This window comes from Dioscorea cayenensis, chromosome 19, assembly GCF_009730915.1.
Source record: "Dioscorea cayenensis subsp. rotundata cultivar TDr96_F1 chromosome 19, TDr96_F1_v2_PseudoChromosome.rev07_lg8_w22 25.fasta, whole genome shotgun sequence".
Taxonomy (NCBI): Eukaryota; Viridiplantae; Streptophyta; class Magnoliopsida; order Dioscoreales; family Dioscoreaceae; genus Dioscorea; species Dioscorea cayenensis.
In genome coordinates this window covers 16,529,043-16,542,041 of record NC_052489.1, presented here as the reverse complement: position 1 = coordinate 16,542,041, position 12,999 = coordinate 16,529,043, and the positions used below count along the sequence as shown (strand labels likewise).

The 12,999-nt window shown below is 41.5% G+C and overlaps 1 non-coding gene across 1 annotated transcript; it reads right to left on the bottom strand.

Annotated features, from left to right (window-relative positions):
- Nucleotides 1-11,213: 11,213 nt before the first annotated feature.
- On the bottom strand, nucleotides 11,214-11,320 carry LOC120250883. The gene has a single exon (XR_005533215.1). It is a non-coding gene; the product is annotated as a small nucleolar RNA R71 (small nucleolar RNA).
- Nucleotides 11,321-12,999: the final 1,679 nt, after the last annotated feature.

Sequence of the window (12,999 nt, the reverse complement as noted above, 5' to 3'; positions counted from 1 at the left end):
ATGAACCTCCGCTTGGGCCTAGTTGCACGTTCAATGGAGTGAAGCATTGAGGGGATCTTAGTATCTAGAGCTTAATTGTGGCAAAGGGTTAGGTCTATAATTAGGAAGCGATTTATCACTTGGAATTCCTAGAGCTCATTGCAACTTTATTCGAGTGCGAGGTTGAGAGGTTATTTAATCTCTCCTCCGGGACATGAATAGAGTTAGGTATAGTTGACCTTAGATTTTAGACTATGTATGTAAGGATTTCCACGATCACCATTGCATTGATTAGGAAGCATAATAGAGAGTTCTTGCACTTCAAAAGATTTTCCTAGGTGAAGCATCATCCGAGTACCCCATCTTTATCGATTGCCTTGCCTCCTCTTACTTTTGCTCTCTTACTTGTTGCTTTTAATTGTTGAGAATTGAATCATTATCACACTTATCATTGTTGATACTCCACATAGCTAAGAATTAAATTAAGTGTATTTACTCCCTACTCCCCGTGGATTCGACCTCGCTCACCCGGGATTATTACTTCGACAAACCCGTGCACTTGCGGGATATACGCAAGGGGACCTTGTCAGTACACTAGTGAGTGGGTAGTCGTATCTACAGGGAATAGTGCTCAAAAATACAAGTATTGCTATTTAACTATAGTAAAGATGATTTAAGAGTGGTGTGAACAATATCAACTCAAATGAAATAAAGTAAAGAAGAAAGAGAGACAATAGAATAATAGGAGAGGAAATCGAAAGAAAATGGGGCACCCAGACATTGCTCACTCAAGGACTATTGTTTCAAGTGCAAGAACAATCATTATATCTCCTAAATGATGTCTAATGAGTCATGGAAATCCTAAGACACACGGTCCCAAACTTAAGGTCAATTGTAACTAACCCTCATACTATGTCCCGGTTGAAAGGGATACTCTCAACGCCTCACATTGTGTGGGTTTGCATGAAGATTTGGGGACTCAAAGTAATAAACCCTATTCCCTAACATAGATCTAACTCTTTGGTCTCAGCGAAAGACCCCCTAGTTACAATTAATCCCAGCACTAAGGATTACTTCAACACTTCACTCTGTTGCTCGCGTAACTAAGCCCTAGTGGAGTTTATCTCTTAGCACTTCACTCTATTATAACCACAAAGAACTCTTGGAACGTGGAGGTAGGATAAATCACATAGGAAGAAAAAGGGGATGTTCTACAACCTCTCAGCTCACCCTCTCGATCTTCTCCAACCTAGCTTTGTCTAATCCTCGTGGTGTGTCACTCATCCACAAGATTTACCAAGATAGATTCTTAACCCTAGTGTCACTCTAAGGGAAAATCAATTCTACAAGCATTCAAGGTTGGAACTCAATTGAAAACATCAATTAAAGAAACATAATAAAAGATCAATGAAACAAAATCATCCTAGGGTTTACAATTCCAAGCACCCACTAGGGGGTTTAGCTCTCCATTGAGCAAGATATAATCAATAATGAAATTGAATGTAAAGGCATGCAATCCATAAGTAAAACCCCCTTGTAGCCCGTATCAATGGTTGATAAGTGCTTGAGTAGACATATTTTTATATATGTTTTACATGCATTGAGCATCATTTTTACCATGGTTTATGTCTCATATTGTGTATTTGGTGTTCTTTTATGCATATAGGTTGTGAATTCCTTGAAGAGTAAAAAGGAAGCAATGATAGGCTATAAAGACACAATGTTGGGAGTTCTTGTTCAATTCAAGGACCAAGACACAAGAGGAGTTCATAAACATGGAGATGTGTGCCAACTTCCAAGAATATTCAAGTCAAGTCACTAGCTGGAAGGGCACAACGGCAGCCACATCTTCATGTTCCTTCTCTTTGTGAAGATTGCAAGACCTCTCAAAGATACGTCAATGAAGAAAAGTGTATAGCCTACCACATGGACGTGTGCCCGGACATCTGGCCTAAAGAGAAGAGTGTTTGGACCACGTTTTGTGAAAAGTACTGCAGCAATTTAAATGCAGCAGTACTGTAGTAAAATTACTGTTCATGTGTCCACGTGGAAATTCCTGCAGCCCACGCAGGCGCGTGGAAAATCCACTTGGGCACATGGCGACACGTGATAGACGTTGTCTTAGGCCTATAAATAGCCGTTTTTCCCTATTCTTTCTCATCCTTTTTTGCGGCTCTTGAGGGGTGTGACGGCTAGGGTTTGGAGAGGAGGCCTTTGCGGCTTTGGAGGTGCTTCGTCACCAACTTTGATCGATTTCTGCTCCGTCATAGCATCAAGGAAGCCACCGGTGAACCTAGCTTTGGAGTGGGTCCTTCAAGACGTCGAAGCTCTCCATCAAGGCTATCAGTTCATATATGAGGGGTTTATTTCTATCATTTTAATATACTTTCATTCATTGATGGTGTGTTTTGTATGTTGCTCCATGAGAGCTAAAACCCTAGAGGGTATTTGGGCTTGTGAACCCTAGGATTCTCATATTTTGTAGATTTGCTTAGTGTTTCTATTTAATCCGAGTTTGATTAAGTTTTAATCTTGATTGTCTATTGCTTGCTTGCCTAATTGATCTTTTGGTTATTTAGATTTCATGATTTATTACCTTGGTGAGAGACAGGTCTCCATTAGGGTTAGAACCACAAGATTAAAGAGGATTGAGAGGGTGAGTCATGAGATAGGGAGCATCCCCTTTCCCCTCCAATTTGTGTATTCTATCTCCGTTCCCTAAGCTGTATGCCACCATATTTGGTGTGAGGCGTGAGATTGAGAGATTTCTCCGTAGGGACCTTGTAGGGGGTTAGGATCCTTCACCAGGAATTAGGGTTGGCTCAATCTTTAGGAATCAGATACACCTCTTGGAATCCATAGAGTGTTTTGCAGTCATATGTGGTGTGAGGTGTTGAGATTAAGCGATTTCTCCACCGGTACCTTGTAGGGGAGTAGTATCGGTGATTTGGAGGCAGGATCTAATTATTTTTGGATTTCCATGACTTAACTTACTCTTCATAGAAATACTTTGCTCATTTGGTACCTAATACCTGAATCCTAAGAGGAGCATTGCCCGAATACCCCACTTTTACTGATTGAGATCTCCCTCCATTTCACACTTGCATATTCATCTCCAGTATTCATTTCTTCACACATTAGATCACCACACCTTTCCATTTATCATTAGGCTAGAAAGCAGAGAAGAAGTTAGTACTAGTAGCCCTGTTCCCTGTGGATTCGACTACCCGACTCACTGGGTATTTTATTACTTCGACAACCGTACACTTGCGATTTACATGCATATTCGGGCATGTGTCAATGGCCTTGTGGAGTTACCTCATCTTTTCCAAGGGTTCCCTCATCAAGCCTAGGGCACACCTCACTTAAAAGATGCCGGCGAAAGCTCCGCCAATAACTATCTTCCGAAGAAACATGGTATCAAGGGCGGTAGAACCCCTCCAAAGACCTAGCCAAAGCCTCTCAAAACTCTAGCCACGAGCGCCTCCAAATATTGTGAAAAGATGAGAAAATGATCCCTCAAAAAATTTGAAATCGTGGCTTAAATAGAGTTGGAATCGGGCATCCACATGGGAGTGTGGAATTTTCACACGCCCATGTGAATTTCCAGGAATTGAATTTCTATGAGCTGTAAACAGTAACTATTACAATAATTTTGCTGCAGTAATTTGTTATAGTAAACTGCTATGGTGCTTCGGAAAAATACTCCAGAATCCGTACTCTTCAATAAATCACATTTGATGAAGATCTTGCTGGTATTACACAAGTCGGAACACATGAGTGTGACTACCTTTGTGCCCTTCCAATTTGTATGTTCGCTCGAGCACAGTGGAGGTTACTACACACTCATATATCTTTTTGCACAACTTGTTTCTTTGCGTTTGTTCACTCCAAGATTTCATCAACAATGTACATCCATGATCTACTTTTGGTTCCTTTCTTCCACTATTATTTTCACAACCATATTTGCGTAAAAGAAAACAAATACACATGCATAAGTGATAAAATCTGAGAAAAGTAATGCTCAATGTAAGAAAAAAAATACTTCGTATTACTAATACACAAGCAGTCATCACCTTGCTATGCAAAGTTTCTTAAGGACCTCTTGACCAACAAGAGGAAGTTGAAGGAGAGTGCATCTATGGTCTTAGATGCTTCATGCTCAGTGGTGTTGCAAAAGAATATGCCGAACAAGAAGAAGGACCCTGGTAGCTTCATCAGTCCATGCAACATTGGCAACTTAGGTGAGGAAAAGGCATTGGCGGATTCAGGGGCTAGCATTAATGCCATGCCTTATACATTCTTTCAGAAGCTAGGCTTAGGAGAGCCTAGGCCCACTCCAATGACACTCCAATTGACGGATCGATCAATTAGGCATCCGAGAGGCATCATTGAAGATGAACATGTGAAAGTTGAAAAGTATATATTTCCTGTGGATTTTGTGGTGTTAGATGTGGACGAGGATGCCAAGGTTCCATTAATACTCGGAAGGCCATTCTTACGCACTTTCAAGGCCCTTATTGACATGGATGGTGGGGAGTTGACACCAAGAGGATATACCACCTTGCCGAAGCCATGTGACATTTTCTTGATTTTAATGATACTTTGTATTTTCTTGACACCACTGATGAGTTGATTGATGAATATGTGTAGGAAATATTGTGTCCGGACCCATTGGATTGATGGCTAAATCAAGAGATGGAGAATGAAGAAGTTTTATCACTTGGTCTAGAGGACAAGTTTCAACCTACCCCCAAAACATGAAGAGGTTGATCAAGAAGCTTAAAAGCTCAAGGAGACGTCACAAGAAATGCCCCAATCCTAGTGGTAATGCACATTCACAGAGCAAGTGTGACAAACCCTTGTGGGGTAACAAACTCAATAACTCCCCCTCTACCTTCAAACAATTTTGTTCATCATGCTTTCAAGTTGTAGATAAGAGGGCAACTTTCATTTATGAACCCCTGCGAGGTAAGGACACGTACATCAAGCTTAGTGATGTTAAACAAGCGCTTCTTAGGAGGTAACCCAAGTCTTTAATGTTTTTCTAGTTCTTAGTTTAGTACTTGCACAAATAAGAGCTTGTGTGTTGGTGTCTCGAATTTTTTGTTACAGGCTATTGCTGTGTTTTTCTCATTGATCATTGTTGTTTTTAGTGTCCTTAAAAGTGATTGGCGAAGTTTCTAGGTCTTTTGAGCATGTTTCCATGATTCTTTGGATTATTTTTCAATGTATAGACAATCTCTATATGTGTATCAGTATTGCAGAAATTTTTCTACATAGTATATAATTTTTCTGAGTCATCCAGAGAAGGCACACAACCATGTGGAATTACCACACGAGCGTGTGTTTCCGCTCAGATCTCAACGTCTCCATCTCGAGAAAATACAGGGGCGTGTGAACGCCCCTGTGAGCAACCTTGTGATCGTCACACCGGTGCGGGTAATTTCCACACGCCCGTGTGATACTCCGCAGAGACTTCCACACGCCTGTGAGTGCCCCTGTGAGTACCCTTGTGAACATCCACATGCCTATGTGGAATATCTATAAGGGCGTGTGGAACACTTAGCCATGTTTTTCGGGAGAACAGAGGAGCCACAGGGGCGTGTGGCTGCCACTGTGGTCGGGCACACGAGCGTGGAGAATTTCCACACGCCCATGTGGATGCGTTAAATGACAGTTAGAGCTATCCCGAGAGCACATAGGGGCATGTGTCTACCCCTATGGGCGACCCTATGGGAGTTACATGGGCGCGGGTAATTTCCACATGCCCGTGTGGATGCACAGAAAGTCAACAAGCGTGATTTTTCTTTAAAACCTACTCACGCCCCTTCATTATATAACTCCCAAACGCTCAGAGAACACCTATCTTCATCTTCCTAACCATTCAACGTCTATTTATAAAGATTCGAGTAAGTTTTCTGGCCGCATTCGAAGTTTCTCATTCTCATTTCGTCGGTAAGCTTCCCTCTTCTCTTTTTTTCGCCTAATCTAGTTTTGTTTTTTATTATTCTACTGATTTTGTATTGATTTCATGTATAAATAGTTGATGAATATTTTTATTAAGTTTTAGAAAGATTTTATGATGTATTTCGAGTATTTTATGTGATTTGGCCGTGCAGCTTTCACGCACCAAAAATCCACACGGGCTTGTGGAATTTTCACACGATTGTGTGGATTCCTGCAGAACCAGTTTTTAATGTTTGATTTGGTCATTTCTTTTTTATTCTTGCAGGTATGGCCCCCAGATAAAAGAAAGGGGCCAGCAAGCATCCATATAAGCCTTCTCCTGGGTTGGAACACATGGAGTTCGCGATTCCAGAGCATCAGGTTCATTTTTAGCGACTATTGAAGCTTATGTTCAGACAATTAAGATTTCCAGACTTCAGTGCATTGATAGAGATCCAGCTTGGGGACAAGATGACAGATGAGGTTAAGGAGCTTCTATCAGTGGGGAGTTGGAGGCGACTATTGTCCATATGTGAGCCTGCAATCTATATGTTGACATTAGTGGCTTGGCGCCCTTCGAGTTTGATTGGTCATACTCCAGCTTAAATAGCATAGATGCCATTTAGTTCAGAGCCTCGGACAGTATCACAACATGAGCGTGACTCAGTTTTTAATCTGATTGGGGCTCTATAATGAGGTATTTACTGACACAGAAGAGTATGAGCAGTTCCCGATAGATTACCCTAGTAGCTTGATACCTTAGCACACATACAGAGCATTATGTGGCCAGGGACAGTACGAGCTGGGAGTCTCCAAGGTGACATGCCTCTCCCGGCTAGCTTACCGCTACATCTACGCCATTCTTAACCGATAAATGAATGGCCATGTTGACAATACAGGGGTGTTGACTCGCCAGGAGTTGCTGTATCTTTACTCGATGGTACAGAGTGAGCCACTTCACCTGGGGTACATCGTGGCAGAGTTCTTGAGGTATCAGGGCTAGTATGCTAGGGCAGGAATGATTTTCTTGGGCCAATACATTACTAGACTTATCATCGGGATGGGTCTATTAGACGCGATCAGAGGGGCCAAGAAGATGATTGTACCGTCTCCCCTCGGCCTAGAGAAGATGCGACTGATGGACATGACCCACAGATACTAAGATGGAGTTTATGTTATGATCATGCCCCCACCAGAGATAACCGTGGGTGAGAATAATGCAGCAGAGGGATTGCAGCCTGCTCTCGAGCCACAGTAGGAGTAGATGGAGACGGAGGTACCTTCCTCAGCACAGGAGCTACCTCCACTGCATGTTTTCTCTCCATCTCAAGGCCATGATCACTTTGAAAGGCTCGAGATTCATATGGGGGGTGCTTAAGACTGATTGGCTGAGGTTCATGCTATACAGGCAGCAAACTACATAAAGGTGATGGCGCGTCTCGACATTTTACAACAATTACTCGAGCGAGACGTGACCTCTCCCTTTGTGATGAGACTCCGAGCTCCACCGACTCCTCCAGCATCCCCAGCACATTCAGTAGCATCACCATCACCACCAGCAGAAGTAGCAATAACAGCAGATGACACCGATGCTTGAGGCCTATTTACTTTACTTTATTTTCATGTTCTTTTTCGTATTTTATTCCTACATTTTGTTTATATTGTACTACTCAGAAAGGATCTTCCTTTTGATTTTATCTTTTATTTTCAGTTATCTTGAGTTGTATGTCATTTCTATATCTTTATAGACTTGATCCTTTTTTTTTGTTGAGCTTCACTGAACCCCCTTGTGTATATGTGCAACTAGTCTTGTGAGTTTAGAATTTGAGGAATAGTCATAAACACAGTCATGTTGCCTTTCACATGGCCGTGTGTGCTCCACTACCCATTTGAACTCAACTCTCAATAAAATTAGCTCCATTAAAGGTACAATTAGGAGTTCATGGAAGTATTGTTTCAATTGCCCATCTCCACGCATATTTTTTTTTTATTTTTATACTTCTTTATTGTGCTTGCATGCGTACATTGAGGGCAATGTATATCTTAAGTGATGGGGAAGGGGGGGAGTTCACATTACACATGTTCGATACTTATGCTTTAAATTTTCATGCTCATGTAGCAAATTGGCGATTCACTTTAGTTGCAATAGTTGTATTCTTAAGTTTAGGAGAATTTTTAACATTGAATACTATCATGCTCTAGTTTTATTTGAGTTTTTAGGAATTTTTGCCTGATTAACACTTGTTGCACTAGTTATTCATCCAACCTTGTGGAAACTCATGTTTGATGTTTAAGGGACTATTTTTAGTTTGTTTCTTGTTTTAATTACTATGAAAAAATGTTAGAATGAAAAAGAAAAAGAAAAAAATATGTGTTTGTTTGTTTGTGCACTAGGGGTGAAAAGAGCTACTACCTATGAAGTATGAAGTTACTCTCATAAGTCAGATACTAGTTATGCCTTAATGAGAGAAAAAGCTATCTCATGGGATGAGTGAAAGCTACTACTCCGGTTGAAAGAGCTACCAACTAGAAAGAGTGAAAGCCACCTTGGCGGCCGCCTAGGAAAGGGCTACCTTAGAAGATATGTGAAGCTACTACCTTCTTTTCTATTCTTTTTCTATATAAATAAGTCGCTGTCAATTAGAGCATAGAGGAGTACATGTTGGGTTGACTTGAGTGAGTTTACACACACTACACAATACCAGGTTTGTTGTTCTTTTTGATTCAAGTTTTTAGCTAGAGTAATGATAAGTGCTTGTGTGATAAGAATACGAAGTGTTCTTTCCTTATGTTGAGGATTACTTTAAGCCGGTTTAAGTGCTAATACATGTGTATTTGTGTTTTTTTCCAGATGTAGGGTTGTGAAGCTAAGTATTAAGGAAAGAAGCCAAAAGTAGATCATAAACACATTATTTAATGGAATCTTGGAAGCAACAAACGTGAAGACAAAAGTGGGACTCCAAGATACATGAATGTGTGCCAACCACCATGAGTTGGAGGGCACAAAGACAGTCACATTTCCGTATCCCAACTTGTGTATTGATAACAAGACCTCTGCCAATGAAGTTTTTGATTGAAGAAGACGTGTGATCTACGACATAAATGTGTGCCCATTTATGTTGCCTTAATGAAAAGCGTGGAATTGTGAGTGTTTTGGACGAGTACTGTACCATATTACTGTAGCAAAATAATGTAGCAAGTACTGTAGTAGTTACTATTCCCAGCCGGCCGAAAACAAGATTTCCAGAGAATCCATACAGGCATGTGGAAAATTCCCCACTCCCGTGTGAAAATTCCGTAAGCCCGTGGGAAAAATCCATAGGGCATGTGAATTCCCGATTCCAGCCCTATTTAAGCCGCGATTCTGCCCGATTTTTGGGATCTTCTTTACCCCTTTCTCCTACTTTCATCCATTTTTCGAGAGGCCGTTGGCAAGGGTTTAGAAGGCTTTTTTCACATATTTGGAGTGGTTCTACAGATTCAACACTGTGCTCCAATTGAAAGAAGGTTATCGGGGGAGCTTTCATCGGCACCGATCCAGCGAGGTGTGCCCTAGACCGGACAAGGGACCTTTGGAGAAGACTTGGCTACTCCACAAGACCATCGACACAAATACTAAGGGTGTTTCCTTATGGAACACTTGTTTTTACTTTTGATTTCATTGTTGATTGTATTGTGCTCCATGGAGAGCTAAACCCCCTAGTGGATACTTGGATTTTATAAACCCTAGGATGTTATTGTTTTATTGATCTTTTATTATGCTTTCCTTAAATGATGTTTCAATTGAGTTCCAATCTTGAATGCTTGTTGAATAATTTCTCCATTAGAGTGAGACTAGGGTTGAGAGTCCATCTTGGTAATCGTTGTAGATGAGTGACACACTACGAGGGTTAGTCATTGCTTGATTTGAGAGGGTTGAAGGGGTTAGTCGAGAGGTAGCGGGGCGTCCCCTTTCCCCTCCGGTGTGATTTATCCTAGCTCTATTTCCTTGAGTTCTTTGGGGTCACAATAGAGATAGAAGTTCTAGAGGATGAACTCCGCTGGGGCTTAGTTGAGCGAGCATTAGAGAGAAGCGTTAAAGTAACTCTAGTATTTGGGGCTTAAATATGACTAGTGGCCTTTCGCTAGACCAAAGGGTTAGGTCTATACATAGGAAGAGGGTTTATCACTTGGATTACCTAAAACTCCATGCAACTTTACACATTGTGAGGTGTTGAGACTGAGCGATTTTTCCGCTAGGACATAGTGTAGAGTTAGTCACAGTTGACCTTAGATTTGGGACCATGGGCATGAGGATTTCCATGACTCATTGAGTATTGATTCGGAAATGTAAAAGTGGTTCTTGCACTTGAAACATTAATCCTAGGGGAGTATTGTCCGAGTACCCCACTTCTATCGATTGCCTTACCTCTCACTTACTTGCGCCTCTCATTCTTGTTTATGTTATCTTTGTTCACATTACATTTTATCGACACTATCATTGTTCACTTTCACTTGGTTTAGTAGCAATTTAAGTATTTTTACTCCCTACTTCCTATGGATAAGATACCCCACTCAGTTGCGATTTACTACTCGACAAACCCGTGCACTTGCGGGTCACACGAAAGGGGTGTTGTCAAGTTTTTGGTACCATTATCAGGGAGTAGGCATTTAGATATACTTTGAACTTTGCTATTTTAGCTATTCATCATTCATTCTATTTCACATTTTCTTATTCTATCATTATTCTAATTTTTTCTTTTCTTTTTGGTTGCAGCTCCAGGTTATGACCCGAGGGAACCCTTCACAAATTATTGGAGGAGATCTTGAGCTCAAGCGTACACTTAGAAAAAGGAGAAAAGAACTTGTACAAGACCGTCTATCCGAGTTAAGTAGAAGGTCATAGGTCGGACAATATGGTAGAACAGAATAAGAAATAGAGAACACTTTTTTACTATGCCAGACCTTCAGTTTTGGGCACACAATCGAGTATTGTATGACTCCCGATTATAGCTCCAAATTTTGAGCTGAAACCAGCATTCATCCAAATGATACAGCAATCAGTGCAGTTCAATGGTTTAGCCGATGAGCACCAAAACAACCATATTAAAAACTTCTTAGAAGTTTTTGACCTGCTGCAGATTAATGGTGTTACAAATAATGCTATAAGATTGAGGGCTTTCCCATTTTCTCTAAAAGGAAGAGCAAAGCAGTGGTTACATTCTTTACCACGAGTATCCATCACAACTAGGAATGAGATGGTTGAAGCCTTTCTGGCTAGGTACTTCCCTCCGGGAAAGTCGACAAAGCTTCATAATGAGATTTCGTTGTTTGTTCAGATGGAGCTCGAGTCCTTGTTTGAGACATGGAAGCAATTCAAGGATCTTTTGCAGAAGTGTCATCAACACGGATTCCCCAAGTGGATGATCATTCAGACATTTTACAATGCGTTGAATCCAAGTACAATACAACTTCTAGGTGCTACCGCAGGAGGTACAATGGGGAATAAGACCCCTGATGAAGCATGACAGTTAGTAGAAGAAATGGCCATGAATAGTTACCATTGGAATGCAAGGGAAAGGAAGAAAGTGGCGGACTCCATGAGATCGACGCAGTTACATCCTTGGCAGCCCAAGAAAAGGCATTGAACACAAAATTGGATACGTTGACTTCACTGAGGGTGGTCCCAATCACGAGTTGTGATGGTTGTGGGGGTTCACATATGCCGTATGATTATCCTATTTTGATTGCTACTTCAGCCCAGACTGAACAAGTAGACTTTGAGGGCAATTCGGGAAGGGTACAAGGTAACCATTATAGCAACACCTACAACCAAGGGCGAAGAAACCACCCCAATTTCTCATGAAGTAACCAAGGGCAGCAAAAGGCCATAACACCACTAGGTTTCCAACAACAACAACAACAAGCCCCGATCATGGAAAATAGAGTTTCAGGTTTGGAGACCCGGATGACCGATCTAGAGAAAGCCTTGACCCGATTTGTGCAATCATCGGATACACGGTTTCAATCGGTTGAGGCTACACTTCACGACTACAACACTCCATTGCACAATTTAGAGAATCAAGTGGGGCGAATTGGGAAGGCAGTCACTTTGAGAAGTGGTCGTGGGGTTGAGGGTAGGCTTCCGAATGAGAAGACCAATGTTGAAGCACCCGAGGTCTTAGAGGTTAAGGATAGAGTGAACAAGAAGAAAGAGGTGGAACCCCCACCCTACAAGCCAAGAATTTCTTACCCCTCAAGGTTGAAGAACAACTAAGATAAAAAATAGTACAAGAAATTTCTAGGTCTATTTAAGTAATTGCACATCAACATTCCTTTGTAGGGGAGTTGTCTCAGATGCCTCGGTATGCTAAGTTCTTGAAAGATCCTATAACCAACAAGAGGAAATTGGAAGAGAGTGCATCTGTGATTCTAGATGCATCTTGCTCAGTAGTTTTGCAAAAGAATATGCCGAACAAGAAGAAAAACCCAGGAAGCTTCATTATCCCATGCAACATTGGCAATTTGGGGTAAGAGATGGCATTAGCGGACTCAGGGGCCAGAATCAACATCATGCCATACTCTTTCTTTTAGAAGCTAGGCTTGGGAGAGCCTAGGCCCACTCGGATGACATTGCAATTGGCTGACCGAACGGTGAGATATCTGACGGGCATCATTGAAGACGTTCTTGTCAAGGTGGACAAGTACATATTTCTTGTAGACTTCATAATGTTGGACGTTGATGAGTATGCGGATGTTCCTTTGATACTTGGGAGGCTATCCTTGCGCACTTCCAAGGCATTGATTGACATGGACGGTGGGGAGTTGACACTGAGGGTTGGAGATGACAAGCTCACATACCGCCTTGCCGAAGCCATGCGATATTCTCTTGACTTTGATGATACTTTATATTTTCTTAACACTACTGATGAACTAATCTATGAATATGTGTAAGAAATGTTGAATCCGGACCCATACGAGGTATTGCTAGACCAAGACGAGGACAACGATGAGTTGATGATGCTTAGTCTAGAGGAGAATGTACTACCTACTCCGAGGATCATGAAAAATATGCTCTGGAAGATGAAGCTA